The sequence below is a fragment of the Perognathus longimembris genome, chromosome 12 (assembly GCF_023159225.1).
Source record: "Perognathus longimembris pacificus isolate PPM17 chromosome 12, ASM2315922v1, whole genome shotgun sequence".
NCBI lineage: Eukaryota > Metazoa > Chordata > Mammalia > Rodentia > Heteromyidae > Perognathus > Perognathus longimembris.
Window position 1 is genome coordinate 43,236,705 of NC_063172.1, and position 24,341 is coordinate 43,261,045.

The 24,341-nt window shown below is 38.2% G+C and overlaps 1 protein-coding gene across 1 annotated transcript in view; it reads left to right on the forward strand.

The window, feature by feature from the left end:
• Positions 1 to 24,341, forward strand: part of Pag1 (phosphoprotein membrane anchor with glycosphingolipid microdomains 1) — a 100,881-nt gene that overhangs the window by 32,572 nt on the left and 43,968 nt on the right. Inside the window, exon 2 of the mRNA XM_048358349.1 lies at positions 4,658 to 4,752. The gene's annotated coding sequence lies outside the window, so the exon portion shown is untranslated. The remainder of the gene's footprint in view (positions 1 to 4,657; positions 4,753 to 24,341) is intronic.

The window sequence follows — 24,341 nt, forward strand, 5'->3', positions numbered from 1 at the left end:
TTGTCTGAGAACTTCATTTGCAGTGGAGCTAAACCATGTACTTCAGCACAATTCCAACAATCCAGCTAGAATTAGACTGATATGGAAAATGATTGACAATATAATGTCTACATCTCTTGGAATATTATTTTACTTTTGGTAAAAGCTTTACCGAGATTGAATTTATGCACTGTACATTCCATCCACTTAAGGCATGCAATTTAATTTAAGGTATTAGTACATTTAGAGGTGTATAACCATCAACTGTAGGATTTTTATTTTTTTTTGGCACCTACCCTGGGGCTTGAGCTCAGGGCAGGGGCACTGTCACTGAGCTTTTTGTTCAAGGCTAGTGCTCTACCATTTGATTCACAGTTTCACTTCTGGCTTTCTTTTTTGTTTATTAGTAGCTTATTGGAGATAAGAGTCTCACAGACTTTTCTGTCTAGGCTGGCTTTGAACCACGATCCCCAGGTCTTAGCCTCCTAAGTATCTAGGATTACAGACTTGAGCCACTGGTGCAATTGTAAGAGTTTTTTTTTTTTAATCACCCCTTAGTTATCATCTCTCTGCCCTTATCTTCCCTTGGCCTTAAACAACCATGAATCTTCTCTCTTTCATGTTTCTTGGACATGGGATTGTATGTTGTAACATGTTCCACTTTGTGCCTGAATATTTTTTATTTACTTACTATTCTTTATTTTTCAGTTATCCTTATGTAGTTACACAAAGGGGTTTCATTTCACCAGGTCAATTTGTCAATACAGTACATCTTGATCAATGTCACCGAATCTTTCATCATTCTGAATAATATTTTATATTAATATGCATATATTGTGTTTATTCACCAGTTGATGGACATTTAAATTGTTTCCACTTTGGGGCTGTTAAGGAATAATGTTATGAACATATAAAAGTTTTTTGCATGGACACACAATTTTATTTCTCCCAGTATTACTTAGGAGTCAAATTGTTGGGTCAAACTGTAATTATGTTTAATGTTTGTGAAGCAGTTCTACACTACTGTCAAGAGGCTGCTTCGCTTCATATCCCCAGCAGCAGTGTGAGAGTGCTGATTTCCCCACATCCTCCCAGCATTTATGGTCTTTTATTTTAGCGGTGATAATGGCTATGAGATGGTGTCTGGTTATGGTCTTGGTTTGTACTTCTCTGGAAATGAGGTTTACCATCTTTTCATGTGCTGCTTATTGGCCCTTTTGTATTTTTTTTCTGGAGAATTGTCTATTTGGATCTCATTTTTGGTGCAGTTATTTTTCTTGAGTTATAAGAGGTTTATATAATATGCATTATATATAAGTGTTTATATATTCACAATAATGTTTCTTTCCCTTTTTTCTGGTATGTTTTGTTAGCATCAACTAGTTGTGCAAAGGACTTTCATTTTGATATGTCCACATGTGTATACAATATACCTTAGATACCCTCTCCATCACACTTCCTTATCCTCTCCTGTCACTCTCCTGCATTCCCCTTCCCAAACCAATCTCAAAAAAGCCTCATTGTATCATTTTTCTTATGTGTATAAGTATTTTGATCATATTCATCCTCTTTCATCCTACAAGCACCCACACCCTAGATAGGACCTGTTTTTTATTCCTGTCATTTTTTTTTCGGTTTTTTTTTTTTTTTTTTTTTTTTAGAGGTTAATTGGAGATAAGAGTCTCATGGGGACCTTTCTGTCCAGGCTGGCTTTGAAATGTGATCCTCAGACCTCAGCCTCCTGAGTAGCTAGGATGACAGGTGTGAGCCACTGATGCTGGGCAATCATTGATTCTTTCTTTCTTTCTTTCTTTCTTTCTTTCTTTCTTTCTTTCTTTCTTTCTTTCTTCCTTCCTTCCTTTTTTTTTTTTTGCCATTCCTGGGCCTTGGACTCAGGGCCTGAGCACTGTCCCTGGCTTCTTTTTGCTCAAGGCTAGCACTCTGCCACTTGAGTCACAGCGCCACTTCTGGCCATTTTCTGTATATGTGGTGCTGGGGAATTGAACCCAGGGCTTCATGTATACGAGGCAAGCGCTCTTGCCACTAGGCCATATCCCCAGCCCGCTGTCATTTATTTTTAAGGACATATTAATTGTTCAAAGGTGTTTCTACATGGTATTTCACTTGTGAATCTACAGTACTTTAATTAGATTGACCTTGCTATCTCTCACTTTCTATACTCTCTTATTTTTTGGATTTTTCTTTTTTAATTCTGGATAATGTTCTTCCTTTCCTCTTTCCTTCTGTCTTTCCTTCCTTCCTTCCTTCCTTCCTTCCTTCCTTCCTTCCTTCCTTCCTTCCCTCCTTCCCTCCTTCCTTCCTTCCTCTCTTCCTTCCTTTCTTTTCTTTTCTTTTCTTTTCTTTCTAGAACTGGGATAGGAACCTGAGGGCTCACACTTGCTTGGCTTTCTTGCTCATTCAACTGGTATTCTAGCATTTGAGTCATGCCATCTTTTTGCTGGTTATTTTGGAGCTGGAGTGTCTTAGACTGTTCTGCTTGGGCTAGTTTCAAACATGATCCCCCATATCTCAACTTTCTGAGTAGCTAGCATTACAAAAGAGAGTCACTGGCACCTGGCTGGGTAGTGTTTTCTAAAGCAGAAAATATTCTTATTTGGATAAAGTCCAATTTACCTTTTTAACATTTTTTCTTGCTTATACATTTGTATCATATAATCAAAGCTCTACTGCCAAACCTGAGTGCATAGAGGTCTGTTTTCTTTCAAGGATTTTTTAGTTTTACCTCTAACAACTAGGAGTTTCACACATTTTAAGTTACCTTTTTCATATAGAAAAAGTCACACTATGTAGCCCAGACTTGCCTGAAACTCACAATTTTCCTGCCTCCATCTTCCAAGTTCTGGGAACTTAACTTTTATACGTGGTCTGGGCTAAGGATATGGCTTCATTCTTTTGCATGTATTTATCTGGATGTCCCAATATTGGTTGTTGATGTGATTGTTTTCTCATTGAATAGTCTCAGCTCCTTTGCCAAAAATACTGATTGATCATATTATTAAAGGAATATAAATATGCAGGTTTCTTTATGTGGATACTAAATTCTATTCCATTAATATGTATGCCCATGTTTATGATAGTATCACTGTCTTGATTGCTTCATTTTTCTGAAGTATTTTTAATTCATGAAATGCCTGTCTTGGAAATGCAAAATTATGTACTTATTTATCTTATTAAACTGTCAAGTTTTTTGTGTTTAATTTTTGAATCAGGTTCTTTATTCATGTCTAGTAAAAGAGAAAGAATAGTGAAATATTAGTTTTAATACATATTAATCAAAATTGACATTTTAATAAAAATGTTTCTTAACTACAGCCAAGTGATTTGGATAATCAAATTTTGCTTGTATTTGTAACTGTTTGTAAGAGAGTTCTCTTGACTTATTGCCAAAGAAAAGTGAAGAGATTTGCAGTGAAAATCCACATCTAAATATATCTGGATGTTAGGGGTGTAGGAGAAGGTTTGATTTGAAAGCTAATGAAAGAGTAGAACAAAGGCTTGAGAACTTACTTATTTGCCAAGTATTCACCCAGTGAAGCCCTGCCCTCCCACCATGTGTGATTGACAGTGCAAGGCCCTGAAATCAGGTTGGAGGAAGACAGCCCGTGATTGTGTCTTGTTCTGATCTTTTTAGACTTATTTTTAAAATAATAAAATGATAATGTAGCTGAATGCCATGGCAAACAAAAAGGCAGTCTTTCTCACTTGATAACTGACAGGAAAACAATAGATATGTCTTAAGATAACATAAATAATCTGCTAATTTTCCAAGGAAACAAAGCAACAGAGGCAGTGTATCAGATGAACATCAGTATATGCAAATATAGAAAGTAAATGTTCTGCTTGGGTTTTTATGTTTAAAATCAAGACTTTTGTCGTGGTTTGCTATAAAATAATTGAGAGAATCTGAATTCTAGTTAGCATCCAACATATTCTCTTTAGAGTATAAACACATTCATTCATCCCAGCCCTCTCCCTTCTTCCCACTCACACCACTCCCTCCATGGTGTGTTAGCAGATATTGAGTTTCCAGTGAATCTATAGTAACAGAAGATACTCATTAAAGGATCGGAAGAGAACCAGAGAAGAAAGAAGGATAAGGAGGCCCTGGACCAAAACAGAGCATAACTACAGACAACACTGGGGAGCTGATAGATCGGGGTAGACTGGAAGGTCTTCTCTGTACCTCCTCTGTGTCTCTCATCTTCCTCACCTCCACATGTCACTCATATTATGTGGTCACACTGCACCAGAGACCCCTTTTAATAAGAAATCTGCCCAATTGAAACACAGCTTACTTAGTAAAAAAAAAAAAAAGCATAAATATACTCTCAACTAAATCAGGTGTTTCAGCTCAAATTCAGATAACAGTTATTTGATGGTTTTAATTTTGCTACAGTGACACAGAAATTGACTAGTCATAAAGCAAAGCAAGTAAATTGATCTGTGTTTGATCAGACACTAAATTGGCTGTTATTTTAAAGTAAATCTCATATTTATTCACTGTTGTTTATAGTTGTACCTGCTCAGAGGTTAAAACTTGGTGGTTTGCTGTGTTTAGGAAGGAATATTAATGTGCCAGCATTTTTACTGGGCAAATGTCTTTCACAGTACAAATCCATCTGCTCTTTTTATTCTCCAACTTTCTTTTTGGTTATAGGCCAAGAAAGAAGAGAGACTCACCATAACAGCATTTGAAAAGGATACATTGCCAGGATTTGGGATACTTTTTCTTTGGGCCATCAGCTCTCCAAGGTAAATATTACCATTGTACCAATAAGAAGTACATCATTAGAATTTTCAAATGCCAGGGCTACAGTACAAAGCTTTAATTGTTTAGTCTGCTGCAGACCTAGGGTGATGTGAGAGAAGAAAGAAGAAGGGGGGAGGCGGGAGGAGTGAGCAGAGCTGAACTGTTAGGCATACTGCAGCCTCTGCTAAATGTGTCACCAGGAGAATGCCACCGAACTCTGAGAGTTTGCTGAGCTAGACTGCAAATGTGTGGGAACGAGGAAAAGAAGGGAAAGCTGAACTCTTCTGTTGCTGATCTTCAGAAAACAAAAGCCAGTGTGTGGCTTGGTTATTTAAAAAAAAAAAAAAAAAGACACTTCTCCATAGTAAAAAAAAAAAAAAAAGTTGGATAATCCTTTAAAGGTTAAATAAAAATATACCATATGCATGCTACAAATGGGAGAAACTCTGAATCATGTATTACACCAGCTAAAACTTACAGATTGGGGAATATTGTTAGGAAATTCATGTTCATCTCTAAAAATGTCCACTAATTAAGCCTTTTGTAGGTTCATGAGAAATATTTCGTATAGTTCTTGTTTTGGAAAGTCCTCTTCTCGTAGGAGGGGGAAGTGTGTGCCCGTAAATGTGTCTGTGTAACAGAGAAAAAAAAAACAAAACCCTGAGACCCAAAAGGAATATGATAGTTTCTTCTCATGTGTCTCAGAACAGTAGCTCTGAGCCCTTACTTTATGACTACAAGATTTCAGAAATCAAGGCTTAACAGACGCAGCTGAATCTGTAGTCAGCCTCAGCCCTCATGAATTAGCTGCCAATATTTTAACACAAATTGCTGTGTCATTTCTGTGAAATTCCCCTGTTGCTGCTCAGTTTGTAACAAAAAGCTGTTTTAGCCAAGCCCTGGGATTTCATCTGATAAAATGCTGCTTCTTTCCTTATGAAAGTGCTTGTATACACATCTAGAAATGCAAAAGTGTATGGCCTTATTTAAAAGAAAAGATGCTTGCCAAATTTCTGTATAGAAGGAATACATGGGTGGCATTTCTCTAATGTTCCAAAAGACAGGGAGTGAGGCAAGTTTTTCTCATCAGCCCTCATCCTGGCTATTCTCTTCTGAAAGGCTTTGGTATGGGGGTGCAGGCTGTACATTAGAGAATTTTGTGATACTATTCATTCCCTGTCTGACAGAGTGAGCATTGTTTGCTCACTGTAATGGGCTTGGCAGGAATCTGTGCTGTGCATACAGAATTGGAAAATAGCAGAGCAGTGGGAAATCTCAAAATTCTAAGGAATGGATCAGCTTAGGGATTTTCTTTTAAAAAATATATTTGAATAGCTTCTCATTACTGAGATGCAAGTCATAATTTGGGGAAATAGTTTTCATTTCAGTGATTCCTTTCTTCATATTGTATTATGCATGTATTACATGCAGAAGATCTTTATGAGAGCAATATGTCTGTCTAAATGCTGTAGTAACAAGAACTAAAATCCTGGAGGTTTAGAAATACTGTAAGAACACACCAGACCTGCTCTGATACTGCTCCTTAAACATTAGCATTCATATCAGTGTAAATGAATATTAGCCTATGCTCATTATCTGGTGATTCATAGAAGCAAATGTATGCTGCCTAAGGTAAGAAAAGAAAACAAATTTATAAGATGTGCATTGAAGTAAGAGGTGTATTGCTAGGGATTGTGAGAGGGTGCCACACCCATAACTTTAAAGCAACAACTGAAAGATTGATTCCACAGCTGCGAAGGAAGATTCAAAGCATTGTGCAAACCCAGGACTGGAAATGGCCTGGACAGAAATAGAAGCATGACTGAGGCCCAAGGTTTCTGCTTCTGGAAGACTGTTTCCTCACCTTTCCTTGAGCACAGAGATCTCACAATACAGGGATCCCTGAGAGTCCTGACTGCCTGAGAAGTGTGTGTGTGTGTGTGTGTGTGTGTGTGTGTGTGTGTGTGTGTGTGTGTTACAAGAGTAGAAAATGCTTTGAGAATGTAGGCTGTTTTGTTCACAGAGCATGTGAGCAAGAGAAAAACCTCCAACTCCAGAGCATCCCCAGTGGTAGATATTTAGGAGTCACTGCCAGGTCCAAGTTCAAGGACCTCTCAGCAACAAACTTGAAGAACGATGTCTCCTTACTCCACAGTCTTTGCTTGTATGTGTATGAAAAACTTCTTGGACATTTACACAAGTATTGTATAATATAAATTATGAGATTTCTAAAACTACAGTTATGAGACTATTTGGTATAGAGTAGATCATTAGATGTACTTCTAAATAAATACTCTGGGCTTTCTATATAGTTTATGTAAGGAGTAGTCTTCAATAACTAAAGCCCATCTTTTACTCTGGCTGATTGACTGCTGGCATGATTAATTCATATTATTTGTGATTTTTAAATTTCTCAGTTCAAATTAATGTGACAATCTTTTTTAATATATATTTTAAATAGTTATAAATATGGGCATTTTAAGTGTATACAATTAACATCTATCATTATACATATTAATATTTAATATGTATTATATGTTAAATATATGTATTTTTGATAGCCAGACATAGTGGTGCATTTGTAATCACAGCACTTATGAAGTGGAACTAAGAGGATCTTGAGTTCAAGGTCAATATAGGCAACATAGTGAGTTTAGGCCAGCCTGAGCTGCATGGCAAGATCCAATCTGTGTGTCTCTTTCTACATACATATATGTATGCAGAATATATTTATATGAATATGGATGTGTATATGTATATGTGAATAAATATGTGAATGTGTGTGTGTGTGTGTGTGTGTGTCTAAATAGGACTGAAAGTGTACCTCAGTAGTAGAGCGCCTGCCTAGCAAATGTGATGTCCTGGACTTGATTCCTAGAACCATAAATAATAATAATAGAGAGAAATATATTTATATAAGTGTTCCCAAGTAAGTTAAGAAACTAAGAAAAACTAACCAAGGCTTTCATCAGAGTTTTTCCATTCCTTTATTGCTTCTAGATGGCACATTTTAGTTTGTGTATAATTTTTGTTTGATTGTGTTTAAGAATGGAGTAGAGATGACTGAGAGGAACACAGGCTTGGCTTTGCTAGAGGATGTCATAAAAAGGCTGGCCAGCCTTTCAGCCTTGCCTGGGACTCTGAGTTAGTGCTGCGTGAGGCAGCAGGGCTGGTGCCCTGGGAGACAGTGCTGTCTGCTTGGGCATTACAGGGAAACTGCTGCTAGCTGCCAGGGACTCAGGTAGCCATGTCTCCTGCCCTGCTTGCCCATTCTATTTTGTTGGTAGCCAATATTCTTTAGGCCTGACTATTTGCATGGGCTGGTGGAGACCTGGCTCTCCAAAGCCTCTGAATACAGCTCACCAGAAATGGTGGGAGTTCACAGGCTGCTAAGTCAGTGTGCACACAGCCCTTACAGTGATCCTTGCCACTGGTTAGCTAGGGTGGCCTCAAAGGAAGGTGCATAAGAGTCTTGTTGAAGCCATTGTTATACATTGTTATATGTATAACAATATACATATATTGAGTTAGAGTAAACCGCAGATGGCATTATTTTACCTTGGATTTAATGTGAAGCAAACACTAGGACAAATACTGGGCAAATAATCAGTTTTTAACACACCTGTCTGCCTTCCTAACTGTGTCCATTTTATATCAGCAAGTATTCCCATTTAACCAAAGAGGAAACCAAAACTCAGAGGGAGTAAACATTTGCCTGCTCAGTATAGAGTCAGTCCTCACATTGGTATTGGCTCTAAAATTTGGGCATTGGGCCTTCTAAACCCTGCCAACACTTGCTCAGCTGCCACGTCCCACTGGGGTCTGTAAACGCACATGCACCCCCACAGAAGCACACACAAGATGCTACATACCATGTTTGAAAATGTACAGCCTTTATCTGATGGTGTTTACTTCAAGGGAAGAGTTTGTAATCCTCCTCCTTATAGTTTCAGTCAAAGTGGGTGCGAGCTAATGCCTACCTGGAGAACACCTGGAGGCCCTAACCCAGAACACCTGCATAAGACTCCAGCAACATTGGGAGAAAGGTTGCAGGCGAGTGCTTTGCCCCTTCCTGAACACCCCGTTACCAGACCATGTTCCTAGGCCAGTGGAGCAGTACCACTTGGCCATGTCAAGAACAGCCACTTATTTCTTAATGAAATAGAAGAGGCAATCCAAAAATTCATATGGAACAATAAAAGACCCCGAATAGCAAAACCAATCCTAAGTAGAAAGAACAGTGCTGGAGGAATTACAATACCAAACTTCAAGCTGTATTATAAAGCTATAGTAAGAAAAACAGCTTGGTATTGGCACAGGAACAGGCCTGAAGACCAATGGAACAGAACGGAAGACCCAGAAATGAACCCACAGAACTATGCCTACTTAATCTTGATAAAGGAGCCAAAAATAAATAAGATGGAAAAAAAGATAGCCTCTTTAACAAATGGTGCTGGCAAAACTGGTTTAACACCTGCAACAAATTAAAACTAGATCCTTATATATCACCCTGCACCAAAATCAATTCCAAATGGATCAAAGACCTCGAAATAAAAACACACACCCTGAAAACATTACAAGAAGGAGTAGGAGAAACACTTGGGCCCCTTGGCACAGGACGAAACTTCCTTAACAAAGGTCCAGAAATACAACAAATCAAAGAAAGGTTAGGCAAATGAGACTGCATCAAACTGCAGAACTTCTGCAGGGCAAAGAACATCGCTTACAAGATAAACAGAAAGCCCACAGATTGGAAGAAGATCTTTACCGGCCATACAACGAACAAAGGCCTCATATCTAAAATATATGCAGAACTAAAAAAATTAAATTCCTCCAAAACAAAACCTCAAAGAACCAACAGCCCCCTCAACAAGTGGGCTAAAGATCTAAAAAGAGATTTCTCTGAAGAGGAAATGAGAATGGCCAAGAGACACATGAACAAGTGCTCTACATCACTGGCCATAAAAGAAATGCAAATCAAAACAACATTGAGATTCCACCTCACCCCAGTAAGAATGTCCTCTATCAAGAAAACTAATAATAACAAATGCTGCAGGGGATGTGGCCAAAAGGGAAGTCTACTTCATTGTTGGTGGGAATGTAAGCTGGTTCAGCCCCTCTGGAAAGTGGTATGGAGATGCCTCAGAAGGCTAAACAAAGAGCTCCCTTAGGACCCAGCAGCCCCACTTTTGGGCATCTACCCAAAAGATTACAAACAAGAACACACTAAAGCCACGAGCACAACAATGTTCATCCCAGCACAATTTGTCATAGCTAAAATATGGAAGCAACCTAGATGCCCCTCAGTAGATGAATGGATCAGGAAAATGTGGTACATATACACAATGGAATTTTATGCCTCTATCAGAAAGCATGACATTGCCCCAATTCATGAGGAAATGGAAGGACTTGGAAAAAATTATACTAAGTAAAGTGAGCCAGACCCAAAGAGACATGGACTTTATGGTTTCCCTCATAGGGAATAATTAGCACAGGTTTAGGCTAGTCACAGCAGAGGATCACAAGAGCCCAATAGCTATGCCCTTATGAACACATAAGATGATGCTAAGTGAAATGAGCTCCATTTTATGGAAACGAGTGTTATACCACTGTTGTAATTACTTTCAACATGCCATGTGAAACCGCAGCTTCTTTTGTGGATGATCCTCTTGTATCCCCTTCCTGTGGTTGTCCCGGTGCTATCACTGTATCTCAACTAAGTACCCTGCATACTGTATATACTGATATTAGAACCAGGGAAGTGAAAGGGAATATCAAAATTGAGAGACAAAGGATACAAAGACAAAATACTACAAAAGCAATACTTGCAAAACTATTTGGTGTAAACCAACTGAACAAGTCATGGGGGGAGAGGGAAAGGAGGAGAGGGCAGAGAGGAGTGAGGGAGAAGGTAACAAATAGTACAAGAAATGTACCCATGGCCTTACATATGAAACTGTAACCTATTATTTAAAAGAAAAAGAACAGCCACTATCCAGGCCAGTATGTAGAGAGATGGACATGTGACCATTCTTCTCTCAAATCTACTTTCTGGAATCTCTGTCTTAACCCAGCATCTCCCAAAGTGTGTTCTGAAGGATGCTAAGGGTATAGGTCCCAAAGGAGAAAACAAAAAAAAATTTACAAGCATATATAGTAGAGAGGTATGGTTTAGCCTGAATTAAATCCATTCACTTATTAAAGGATTCCTCAAAACTTTCTTGTGATGTAGAATACACAATTGCCTTAATTTTGCATTCTCTCAGGTAGGGAAAATGTCTGCCCCTTGGGCAGTAGTGCCTTGAGAAAAGGAGACACAAGAGAATCTTCTGTTTTAAGCAGCAGCTAGATACTGGAATCTCTAAATTTCCAGCCAGTCTTTAAACCAGTAGTCACTGGGCCTTGGAGCCTCAGATTTCTCTTCAGTAGAATATGGAAGATAAGGCTAGATTATCACTAAGTGCTTTTCATATTTGTTAGCTGAGGATTGTTTGTTTACACACTGCTTTGTTCCAAAAGGGCTTTAAGAATGTAGGATCCTCTTGTATCCCCTTCCTGTGGTTGTAGCTGCACTATCACTGTATCTTACATGAATACATTGGAAACCATGTATAATGGTATTAGAACTAGGAGAGTGAAAGGGAATACCAAAATCGAGAGACACAGAATAAAAAGACAAAGGAATGCCAAAGCAATACTTGCAAAACTGTTTGGTGTAAATCAACTGAACCACTCATGGGGGGAGAGGGAAAAGAGGAGGGGGGAGGGGGGAATGGGGGAGGAGGTAACAAACAGTACAAGAAATGTATCCAATGCCTAAAGTATGAAACTGTTACCTCTCTGTACATCAGTTTGACAATAAAAATTTTAAAAAATGTAGGACAATAAACAACACATTAAGATGAAAAAGTAGAAAGGGATAAAAGGAAACACGGAAAATACAAGTGAAGAGAGAGGAGGGAAGCTTGTGCAAAATGAGTTCTGTAAACTCCATGGCAGATGTGATAGAATCAGGCTTTATTCTATACTTTATTCATGAACAGTTTGAAAAAGAAGTATGTTCATTGTTGCATGATCAGTAAATCACTAAACCCAAACAGTTACATATTGACAGTAGAAACAGCTGCCCCAAGTTGAGTCTCAAAAACTTCATGACAAAATTTTTCTTGTGCTTTTCAAATCTCAGACTTTTAACCTTTTAGGTAGACATTTTGGCTTCAGATGAACCAAAGAAATGTGGGATTTAGCAGATATATACCATAGGTGGCTATTCATACATCAAGTTCCTGAACCATTCCATATTATAGACTATCTTTGGTGTATATGGAGATGCTTATGTCTTAGTTCTGTGGGCTCCAAAGTTTTACCCACACCTTCAGGGCTGTGTGTTTAAAGCCCCAAGTCCCCATTGCTCTCCCTTGGGGAAAGTGTTCAAAGCAGAGCTTGTTAGCCTGACCTTCTTTGTGCCTCCTCCTTCTTGCTTCGTGGTTCCAAGATGCCCTGTTTCCTTTTTGTTCATCCTTCTCTAACTTCTCATTTGTCAGAGCAGAGCCCAGAACACTGGGCTTTCTGACAGCCACTCTAGGAAACCACTGGGACTCAGATCTATCATAGATGGCTTACACTGTTTAGAGTAATAAAGTTTCAAATCCAGTTTCTGTTTTCAAAGTCAAAATAAGATGAAGATGATTAATATACTTAAAGTAGAATGTTTGTCTCTAAGAAAATAGAACAATGAAACCTGTTGAAATTGTTTGGTTAAGGGAGAATGGGGAAAAGGGAGAGTGATAGAAGGGGTAAGATTGATTGAAATGTATTGTAAACACATAGAAATGAACTAATGAAATCCTACTCACCCATCCACCCTCATATAGCTAATTTAAGGTAATAAAAAATAAAATGACAATAATTAATTAGTTAAATGATGCCTAAATATCTATAATAAAATGATTGGGAGGAGAATTTCTTAGAAGATGCAAATCCATTAGAAGTATTCAAGTGAGCAAGCCTGCTTATGACTCACATGAACAATGCAAGCTCCCCTGGTGATTTTAATTAGTTTTTATCATTACTCATGTTTTACCTTTATACATATAATGGATACTAGGTTCATTATGTAGTAAGCATCAGGAACATTGAATGTTACACTCTTCAATCATCTGATCAATGTTCTTACATACTTTCATAGTGTTGGTAGTGTTTTACTTCTTAAACTGAGTGGTGGCTAAATGAGTAAATGTGTGTGTGTCTCTGTGTCTGTCCATCCATCCTCTCATTCTCCCTTGTATGCTGACAACATAAACTTTTTGCATATCATGGTATAATAGATACAATTTGAAACTTACAGAGCCCTTAAGCCAAGGATATATACCAGTATACAGTTCAAATATTGTCTGCAAGTTATATGTTTCATTTCAAAAGAATTTAGGTAGTAGTGGAGTCAGAGTCTAATGATTAAAGACTGAATTTAAGTGAACACGATAATATGTAATAATAACCTAAAATCATATCATTTTACCCAGGTTACTTCATATAGTACATCATTTTTAAACTAATATATCTACCTTGAAGGCTTTCCAAATTTTAACTCTGCACAACACGTGGCATTTTCATGAAGCTAAGAAAAAGATATTGGAACAATTATTTGCATAGAATTTAAAGAGAATCCTACCACCATTCTTATAAATTAGTAATGTGCCATTGCTTTTAACAGATGTTCAACTGATTAAGGACAGTAAGCATAGGAATCACTGAAATTGTGTAACATGAAGTCTTGACAGTTACAGAAAGGCCTAGAGACCAGAAAATGTCATGAAACCATTCTTTCCCTTCCTCCCTCTCTCTGTCCACACCACAGATCTCCTGGAATTTTCTATCCAAGAATCACCTCTTTAAATGTGTGCTAACCATAAGAATCTTATGCAAACCCCTATATTATTTATTTTTTCTTTATGTGTTATAAGATAGATATATCCATAGTATTGTGCAATACCAATCATGTCATTGTCACTTTTCCACGTGTTGTTTGGTCATTAAAGTTGATTTCTTTTTAAGACCTCCTATGTTACATAAGCGATTAAATTTTCTTAGTTTAATTTTCCTTGTGTTCTTGGAGCAGTATTTTTATAATCTTATTTGATGTATTTATTAGCTTTGTAGTTTGACTTTACCATTCATTTGTTTTTATTATAGTAAATAAAATTTACATCCATTATAATATCAAACACAGCTAACAAAATTCAGTATTATTTATACTAGCATTAGTTTTCCAACATTAATGTTGCTTTGCTGTTCTAATTCTTAAAAACCCATTGTAATCAGAGTAACTGCTCTTCGTAACAAATATCTAAAGAGGCATTTCAATGCATATGATCAAAGCAAAAAGAAATATCCATGAGTAGCGTGACTTTGACAGTTCATTAATGAAATAAACTATGACACTACTCTGACTACCATTCCTCTTTCAAACTTTGAAAGAACAGTCATTTGTGCTAAGAAGTAAATGTTGAAAAAGAATGTTTAGCAACTTGGAGAATATTTTTAGTATTTTAATTTCCCCATTTGTAGTACAACATCAGGCAGAGTAAATTTTTGGTTTGGTATTTCTATAAGGTATGCAAACACATCTTCTGCTGTGATCTAACAATTCATTTCAGAATAAGATGAGTCACTCTTATTTGGGAAATGTTTTACATAAACATTGGCAAGGAAACTATCACTACATCTCTATGGGCTTTGAAAATGCAAACTTCCTTAGAGTAAATGATGGCAAATTGCACAGTATTACTATAGTTTTATGTAAATGCTGCTACTACTCTATGTTCTTAAACTATTCTGCCTACTAAACTGTTAATCCATGTTGAAAACAGAGACTACATGGTTAGGTCCTTCCAAATGTCACATTCTTTCTAACCTAATCTTTGTCTTATCCACAGTGCATTTCTCATAGTTAAAACTCCATGCTACTTCATTAACATATGCCCTTTTCTTTTGTATTAAGGAACAGGAGAGAGTAGTTTGCCCTTAACTGGCTGAGAGAAGAAAAATAGTCCTACCTCTCCTTTTTCCTTTCCTTTCCTTTTCCCTCTTTCTCTTCCTTCCTCCTCCCCCTCTCCTCTCTTCAAAGATAATTTCATATAATATGCCATCCAGGCTGGGACCCTGAAACTATAAAAGGACATTTGGTTAAAAAAAAAGCAAAAAAACTAGGAAAATTTGAATTAAGTATGGGTTGTAGAGACTAATGATATTGTGATTCATTAATTATAATAGGCCAATGATAACCTTTAAAAAGTTCAACGAATATACTTAGCACTTACACATTAAATGACTATAGTTGACTTGGTCCTGTTTTGTAGTAAGAAGAACTGAAGTAGAAAGTGATCATTTCTCCTGTTGTTCTACTCTGCTCAATACAGCCAGCTATAGTAGAGGTTGGGAATTAAAAAAACAACTAAATATTTGGCAAAGCTGAGAACCAGATCCAGCCCTGCCACTTGATTTTTCTGGGCTAGATCACACTTTGACATTATCTTCCAGAAATCCCCAGAGAAACCAGAGGATGTAGACTCCACAGCCCTGGGCTGCATTCCCAGCATTTGGTGCTGGGCACTGCTTGACTTGTTCATGCTCAGGTTTTTGCCTCTCAAAGAGAATGTGACTTAAAAAGTTCTCACTCTGAATATATGTTTCCATTCCATTTTGCAGTTGGAGTTACAAAATTATTGGGGATAAAGCTATGACATTAAAGCACCCTGCAGACATTATTCAAGGCATAATAAAATCATTTGTCAACCAGGTTAAACTCTATAAAAATCGGGGCTGGGGATATGGCCTAGTGGCAAGAGTGCTTGCCTCATATACATGAGGCCCTGGGTTCAATTCCCCAGCACCACATATACAGAAAATGGCCGGAAGGGGTGCTGTGGCTCAAGAGGCAGAGTGCTAGCCTTGAGCAAAAAGAAGCCAGGGACAGTGCTCAGGCCCTGAGTCTAAGCCCCAGGACTGGCAAAAACAAAACAAAAAACCTCTATAAAAATCATTGCTAAAATAACACTATTACAATTTGAGAGAGTCCCTTATATACTATGAGACTACAGGTTTTTATAACACTTATGTTGAGCCTGAGCTTAACATACTCATTTGTGAAAAATTACTTTATTCATGGGGTAATGTACATTTTTCAGAGAGAAAGATTTTAGGCTACTACCCTTTAAGATTGTATACTTAAATGCAAATATTAAATGCAAGTATTTTTTTCAAATTTTTATTATCAAACTGATGTACAGAGAGGTTACAGTTTCATACGTTAGGCATTGGACACATTACTTGTACTGTTTGTTTCCTTTATGTAGTGTAATCTGTAAATATTATGTGTTATTTAATTTAGGCCAATAAGATTTTGAATACTTAATTATGTTAAAGGCTTTTAAGACATTGAGGACCTTGCCAAGTGTTATACTTAAGCAGTCAATCATCAGGAAATGGCTCTCCTGAAAATTATTTCTTAATTTCTTTTGAGCTCACCATTGTCTGTCAGAAAACAATTGCTTTTCAGCTATAGTAAGTTAGTTCTGGGTCTTGATTTTAAAAAAATGCTTTTAGAACTTCCTTAAAATGTTAATCCAATAATATCCATTTCACTGGTGGAATCAGTCTAGGAGGAAAGTTGAGGATAGGTTCTCAACTAGGAATCCTCACTAAATAACCTAAAAGGCTTTCCCAAATTCCCACCTGCAAGCTGTACCCCCAAACTAGCTAAGTCAATCATTGGAGTCATTTTAAAGCACACACACACACACACACACACACACACACACACACACACACACACACACGTGCGCGCGCACGCGTTTCCAGAGTGTAGCCAAAGCTATAAAGCACTGGCCTGAATAAGCGAGAGGCCTCCAAGGTGGCCTTTCCATTACAGGACTTCTGCTCTTTTTAGTGGGGTGGTTGGAAGAAGTCGGAAGCCAGGAGAGGTGTGTATTTTCAAAAAGAAAGAAGCTTACCCATGGCTACAGAAACAAAAACAGCATGATGCTTGCCCTAAATCTCCATCCTGCAGATACCCCAGAGAGATTGCCCTGATTATGAAAGCATTTAGGGAAAAAAAAATCTTATCTCAGTGCATAGTGTTTGCTTTGGCTTTTGTTTGGCATCTGATTTCATACTCAGCATCAGTGGGAGCTAACATTTATTGAGCACACCTGCTAAGTAACAGGTCCTGTGCTTAAATATTGCTTTAGCTCCCAGCCAGGAAAGAGAAAAGTTAACCACTTCAAAAAAAAATACCAAAAGCTAGAGTTTTGTTTTGTTAGAAAAGTCTCAACTTAAGTGCAGCTGAATATTTAGCCATTCATTCATTCATCTATTCATTCAATGACATTTATGGCGTATTCAGGTTATTCCAAAACAGTGAATTGAAAAGTCAGAGTACAAAGGATCTCATATACAAAAAGGAGAACAGATCTTCCTATCTGTTGCTTCAGCACAAGTTTAGTGGCTTTCAGTGACTTTATTTAGCTCCTAATTCTGGGATGGTCATTTCAGGCTGAGCTCAGCTAGACTCCTTGTGTATGACAGTGGTCGACATGGTTTGGCTTTGCTGACATTGGCTGAACTCTGCTCACATTTGTAGGTGCTTCATCTTGAGAAAGACTGAGCCCTAGCCCTTGCAGACCAAAATTCTTGAGAAATGGAGTTAGAGTTTCCTAGGGAATGTTGGGGAACCTGCAGAGATCCTAAAGCTTCTCAGAACTGGCACACTGTCACTTCTGCCCCATTTCTTGCCCAAAGACAATCACAAGGCAAGTCGAAATTTGGAGAGAGGAGAAACTGATTTCATCTTTTGACAGTAGTTACGGAAATGTCATCTCAGAAAGGGTGAGGATAAAGGAAGAAGTGAGCAAGTATGGTTGTTTTTGCAATCAACTACAAATTGGGAATTTTTATTTCTCCTTTGGGAGATGCCTAAGGAAGATTAAGGGAAATTTCTGAGGAGTGGTTACATTGGAGAAGCTTCCAAAGACAGAAGATACATTTTCAGGTACTACACATGAGCAAGACCATCAAACGGCAGTTTAATTAGTGAAAAACAACTAGAGATTGTAAACCCACTATATGTGGAAATACGTCTACTCCAACACTGAGCATAATCAATGTACTCCATATGAGGATATTTTAAAAAACAAAAATCAGTCAAGGGCTGGAGGTATGGCACCTGCCAAATGCAAAGTCCTGAGTTCAAACTCCAGAACTGCCAAAACCAAAAAGCAATACAATAAAAGAGACTTAAGGGCTGGGGAGATGGCCTAGTGGCAAGAGTGCCTGCCTCATATACATGAGGCCCTGGGTTCGATTCCCCAGCACCACATATACAGAAAATGGCCAGAAGTGGCACTGTGGCTCAAGAGTGCTAGCCTTGAGCAAAAAGAAGCCAGGGACAGTGCTCAGGCCCTGAGTCCAAGGCCCAGGACTGGCAAAAAAAAAAAAAAAAAGAGAGACTTAGGGGCTGGGAATATGGCCTAGTGGCAGAAGTGCTTGCCTCATATACATGAAGCCCTGGGTTCAATTCCCCAGCACCACACATATAGAAAATGGCCAGAAGTGGTGCTGTAGCTCAAGTGGCAGAGTGCTAGCCCTGAGCAAAAAGAAGCCAAGGACAGTGCTCCGGCCCTGAGTCCAAGGCCCAGGACTGGCAAGGAGAGAGAGAGAGAGAGAATGCAGAATGAGCACACCACTGCTTTTAGTGCCTCCCCAGGGCCACAGTGAATCCCAAACCTATGCAGAATGGAGAAGGTAGACAGGAGCTACACATTGCAATAAAAATACAAGCCTGGCACCGGTGGCCTGAATTGCTAGGGCAATTCAGAAAGCTGAGATCTTGAAGATGGTTCAAAGCCAGCCCAGGCAGACAAATCTATGAAACTGTTATCTCCAACTAACCACCAAGAAGCTGAAAGTGGAGCTATGGCTCAAGTAGTAGAGCACCATCCTTCAGCAAAAGAATGCGAAGGGACAGCTGAGCTGTCATGTTTAAGCCTCAATATCAACACACACACACACACACACACACACACACACACACACACACACACACACACACACTAAAGATACAGCAAAGGAAAGACTATTTGTACCATTTTCTCCACCTAGCTGTACCTCTCAGAAATTCTTTGGATAACAAATTAAGTGTAACATGATTTTTTTTTCACATGATTGGAAAAAGGTACTTGGCAGGTTGTAGATGATGAATAGTTGGAAGCTATTAGCTTTTCCTTAGTTATATTAAAAATGTTGATTCTTCAGCCAAATTACTTAATTGATTATTCGTCAAGCGTATCACATGAGCCTTTGAATGTACTTGGTGTTACTCTTCTCTGGTGCAGAAGGACAACAGAAGTAGGGAGAGACTTGTTGGCTCTGAGTGCCTATGTTTGTCTACTTCGGCATGAGCTCCATATGCTGTCATGTAAGAAAGGCTGACAGTCCAGTGACAGCTGTGTGTAACACACAAAGGGTGGACACAAGGAAAGAACCAGAGATGATAGTGTGCAATATTTTAACTCCAAAGCTATTAGAGGCCTTTTATAATGGGTAAGAACCCATTTCAAAACTTAAGCAAACAGTGGAAACCTTCATAAACCTTCACTGATTTCTTTTAATTGTTATTATTAGTATTTTCACAAAACCAGCTAACCAATATACAGTTCTAGATTTATTCATAAATTGCTTTTGAATCCTGTAAATTGCATTGGATGGAGATTTATTTATGTGGCAGCTAGAATATCTCTAATATGATGTGAATTGGGTCAAAAAATACCTTTCTTTTTTTAAAATAAATAGTGAAGGTTACTCAGAAACCCAGCATTATGGAGAGTGTCTGTTGAGAGTGATGTCTGATGTTTACAGAGATGCAATTCTTAAGCTTCTAAAAAAAGTACTGGTCTCTGCTTCCCGCCAGATGCACCCAACCCTCGTCTCCAGAAGCCTCAGGACACATATGGTCACCTACTCATACATCATTGTCTCACACTGACTTGCCACTGTACTACAGTCTGTTTTATTATTTCAGAAAGTCCTTGAGGTGGAGTGATGAAGAGATGTGGCTTGCATCTCATCTCTATCTTATTGTCTTCCTCTCTAGGCAACAGGGACATCTTTGAATCTATAATCCTCGGCTCTCTTTCTCATCAGTAATAATCACACTGTGGTGTTTATGTGTATGTAGCTGTTCCATCACTGTTACTAGGTTGTCTGTGACAACACCAAGACAGAATCATACAAACTTATATTATCAGAAAAAAAAGAGAGAGGAGAGAGCAGTTAAACGTTCAAGACATCCCAGCACAGAAGTTCAGTTTGGCTTTTAAAGGCTGTGGGTCCTATTTGCATTCACAGCCCCCCAGAACACGGGGATGTACAAGCTAGGCATTCTGGAGATGCTCCAGTGCCTTTGTGGTGAAGAATAAACAGCTCATTTTGAACATTGAGTGTTTGTTTTTAAAATAGTGTTTTATGGACCATGTAATGAACATAATACTGTACTTATAGTAATAAGTATTTGTAGACTTGCTCTGTCTGTACTTGCAGACCTGATAATGATTTCTAGTTTATGAAATTCATGTTGGCAGGGGAAGTGGCTTTTGTTGCTACTACTGGACCATCTGGGCCTTCATATTCTAAACTTGATGAGATGTATATATGTATATATACACATATATATATTTTAAACTTGATGAGACATATATATATATCTTTAAAGGGATTTCCATATTTTTAACATGTGTTTGACAAAATAGAATGTTGGGTACAGATTTAAAATACATATAAAAGGATTTTACTTCTTGGTAAGTCCTGCAGATACTTTAAATTACTGCAACAATTTTTTTAACAATTAAAAAAGCAAGCAAGGTTCCAGTGGCTCACACCTGTAATCCTAGCTACTCGGGAGGCTCCAACCAAGGCAAGAAAGTCTATGAGACTCTTATCTCTTAACCACCAAAAAGATAGAAGTGGCGCTATAGCTGAAGTGGTAGAGCTGTAGCTTTGCAAAAATACTCAAGGACAGTGCCCAAGCCCTGAGTTCAAGCCCCACAAGTGCCAAAAAAAAAAAAAAATTAAAGCAAGTATTTGGAACGAGCTCTCAAGACTCCCCAAGAAGTCCAAGACTTTCAATAATAATACTGTAAAAAGAATTGTATAGAATTGTCTTCTATATCAAGCACATAAATTAGAATCTGTTGAAAAGCTTATACAGATACAAGCACACATAAATAGAGTAAGCATAATCTGTTTCATTCTTCACTTTTTAAATAACCTGTAACACCTAAGTGCTAGTTCTACCTCGTAAATCTGTAACACACAGTCCTCACAGGTGGACACTGGGTAGTGGACCCCATTCTTCTATTTTTTTTAAACCATAGAATGTTATCCCTTTTAGACAATGCTGTGTCTTTTAAAAGAACAGTTAGCAGCACTCAGCATGAGTCAGGTGGCAGAACTGTTTACCTCCACCACCAAGTTACAATCACCAAGTTTCATTAGTTTTGTGCCATGATGTTCTTAAAGTAGTGTTAAGAAGAAGCAAAATAGGAGAAAAAAAGAATAAGTAGTTTATGCCTTTCTAGATATATGAAGAATTTGGTGTCTAGTTTCATGGGTTAATGTCCACCTGACTATCTCACATGTGCCTTACCTGTCACCTGTCAGGTTTCTGTGGCACTGGAGTTGGTGATTGTGGCAGCGGTATGGTCTCTGTGTCTGGGCAGAGGCTCACTTTGTAGATCACATTTCTCCTATGGGAAAGAGATAGTGATGGAAGAATATAGGAGTTAGAGTGGAAGCAGAGAAAACTTCTGGCTCTCACTGTAGCTATTGAGTCAAAGGCAGCTACTTTATCCTATTATTTTCTCCTTAGTAAAGCACTCATGATTTGGAAGTAAAAATACAACTCCACCTTGTATTTCTGAACAAGGTTTTTGATCTATATAGGGAAAAGTGTGAAAACACTTGATAAAGTAAATTATTACACAAAAGTAAGTTGATTCTAGTGGCTATCAATCAATGGGTAGAGGTAGATGAAGTAGGCTCTTAGATCTGAGATAACATCTCAGAGGAGCAAGATGTTGCTTCTGTCTGCCTGACTACATATTCTCTACTATTGATGATGCTGTTATACCTTTTTGTATTCTGCTATAAAAAAGACTACCTGCTAAATCAGCATGATATAATATGCATTTTGCACATCCATATTAGTTTGAGGAATGCAAACTAACTTCAAACTTGGAAAGTTCATGATATAATCAGAAACATTATGTGGTAATTGATGATAGTAAGCTTTCCAACAAACAAATAGTACAAATGGTCCTCTTTGCAAATCAGTCCTCCTACTTTAAAACTGACTATGAAAACAAAAACAAATCAAAAGCATATCCTGACTAATAGCTGTAGATTAAACATGAGCCTCAAGATTTCATGTACCACCAGAGCCAAGGATGCAGTACCCCAACAACTCCTCTTTTGGGTTTGATTTGCAAGTTTTCCACACTGTCTAGCAGGTAAGACATGCATGGCCAAATATATCACACAAATAAAAGTAAATGAGGTGCTATGAAAGAAAACAACACCACAGCAATGGGCAAGGACCTGTGCACTGAAGACTTGCCGATCTCAGAGGAAGCATAGGACCTAAATGGGGAAAGAAAGTCTGTGGCAAGGCTGAAGAAGTTCCAGAAAAGAGAGAAGGGGCTGGGATGGTAGACAATGAGGATGTGGGAGAAGGTGAGAGAGCTAGGTAAAAGGTACAACTTGCAGGAGGTAATGACTTTCTATGATTTCATTTTCTTTGTCCTTGGAGGAATCCACTAAAAGGTTTTATATGATGAGTTTGTTGTGATCAGACTTTCTTTCTGGAAAGATCTATGTAGATGGGGTTTGGAAGGAAAAGTTAGAAGGCAGCAGTTTGAATGGAGGAAGATCAGTAGGCTTTTAGAGTAGGCAAGATAAGAAATACTGGTGGTTTAAACCAAGGGACTAGACCTGGGAGTGCAGAGGCAGCTCCATCTAGTATTTTTGTGCAAAGATCTCATGCTTCTCAGGAAGCCTTCTGGCTTTTGGGTGGTCAATTTGAGATGAAGAGTCTCACACACTTTTTTCTGCCTCAGCTGGCTTTGAACCACAATCCTCAGATCTCAGTCTCCTGAGTAGCTAGGATTACAGGCATGAGCCATAAGCACCCAACTGGCATCTCCTTCTTTTAAAAATCCAACATATATAAAGTACTTACATGCAGCTAGTATCTGATTATTTCTTTTATTGGTTGGAGCTATGTTAAATTCAAGTGATAAATTATAAACATAGTAGCAGTTGCATTGAATGCAATAACATGTGACTTCTTTTATGTTTCTCAATAAAATACAATTTTGGTATCAGCAAGGGAATCAGCACACAGGGCTAACATTTATTGGGGGAGTCTTTACTAGGCAAGGGCACTGGAGTATCAATGTTTTATGTTATATAAATATAACTGATTTTGATAGTACTATGAAATATATTTTATGTGCTTCAAAAGAAAACTGAAATCACAAAGTCACTGAATGGAGCTGACATGCAAACACAGGCACATATTTTGAAAGCTGGCACAGTGTGTTATCAATATGGCTGAAAATGCTAGTCTAGACCAAACAGAAGTGCCTCAAAATAGCAGTAGTGCCCAACTGTCTATGCCATATGTTAGTAGAATTTGTCCTGAAGGTGTCCCAGCTGACTTCCTGGACAGTACCCTATGTATCATATGGCAATAATGTAAGGATAAGTTACTGAGAAAAGATTGCAGGCTATAATGACTTTTCTAACACTTAATGGACTTTGTAAAACTAGATATTCAGGAGAATGAACAATAGCAAAAAACCCAAAAACTTTTGGCCCTAAGCCAAATAAATATGGTATAGTCTAAAAGGAAGTAGTCTTTTTAAAAAAATAAACAGAAGATTGGAAACTGTGTCAAACAATGTCTAGCTGCTTTCTGTTGGGAATGGGGAGGAAAAGCCAAGATTAAGATTGCAAGACATACATAATGAGGAGCTCCTTCTGGCAGAAGCCTAGAGCCAGCCAGGGGTCAGAGAGGCACAAGATGCAAATTGCCTTCTTTGCAAAAGTAGCTGGCACTGTGGGTCTAATTAAAATCCCAACATGTGCATACTGCAGGGAAAACTGTAGGCCAAAATTGCAACTGTGCACACTCACTTATTACCTACTAACCATCAGTGGTTTCCACTTCAAAGAATTCAAGACTGCATTCACTACTGTTCTTGGTAAACTGCAGAGGCAGGCATTCATTCACTTCCTCAGTATGTACTCTGTGTCTGGTGGTCGTAGGTACTAGAGCTGGAGCTACAGAGATGAACAAGGGGTCTGTGCTCATAGACATTGTGTTCTATAGGGTGTAGTACATGGAACACAATACACAGGACCAATGAGGAAGATGCTTCCAGATATGGATAGCAGGGAAGACACAGGGTAATTTGTGAAAGACTGAGTTAGGAGTGAACGACAAGTTGGTCAGAGAAGGCTTCTCTGAAAACATGAT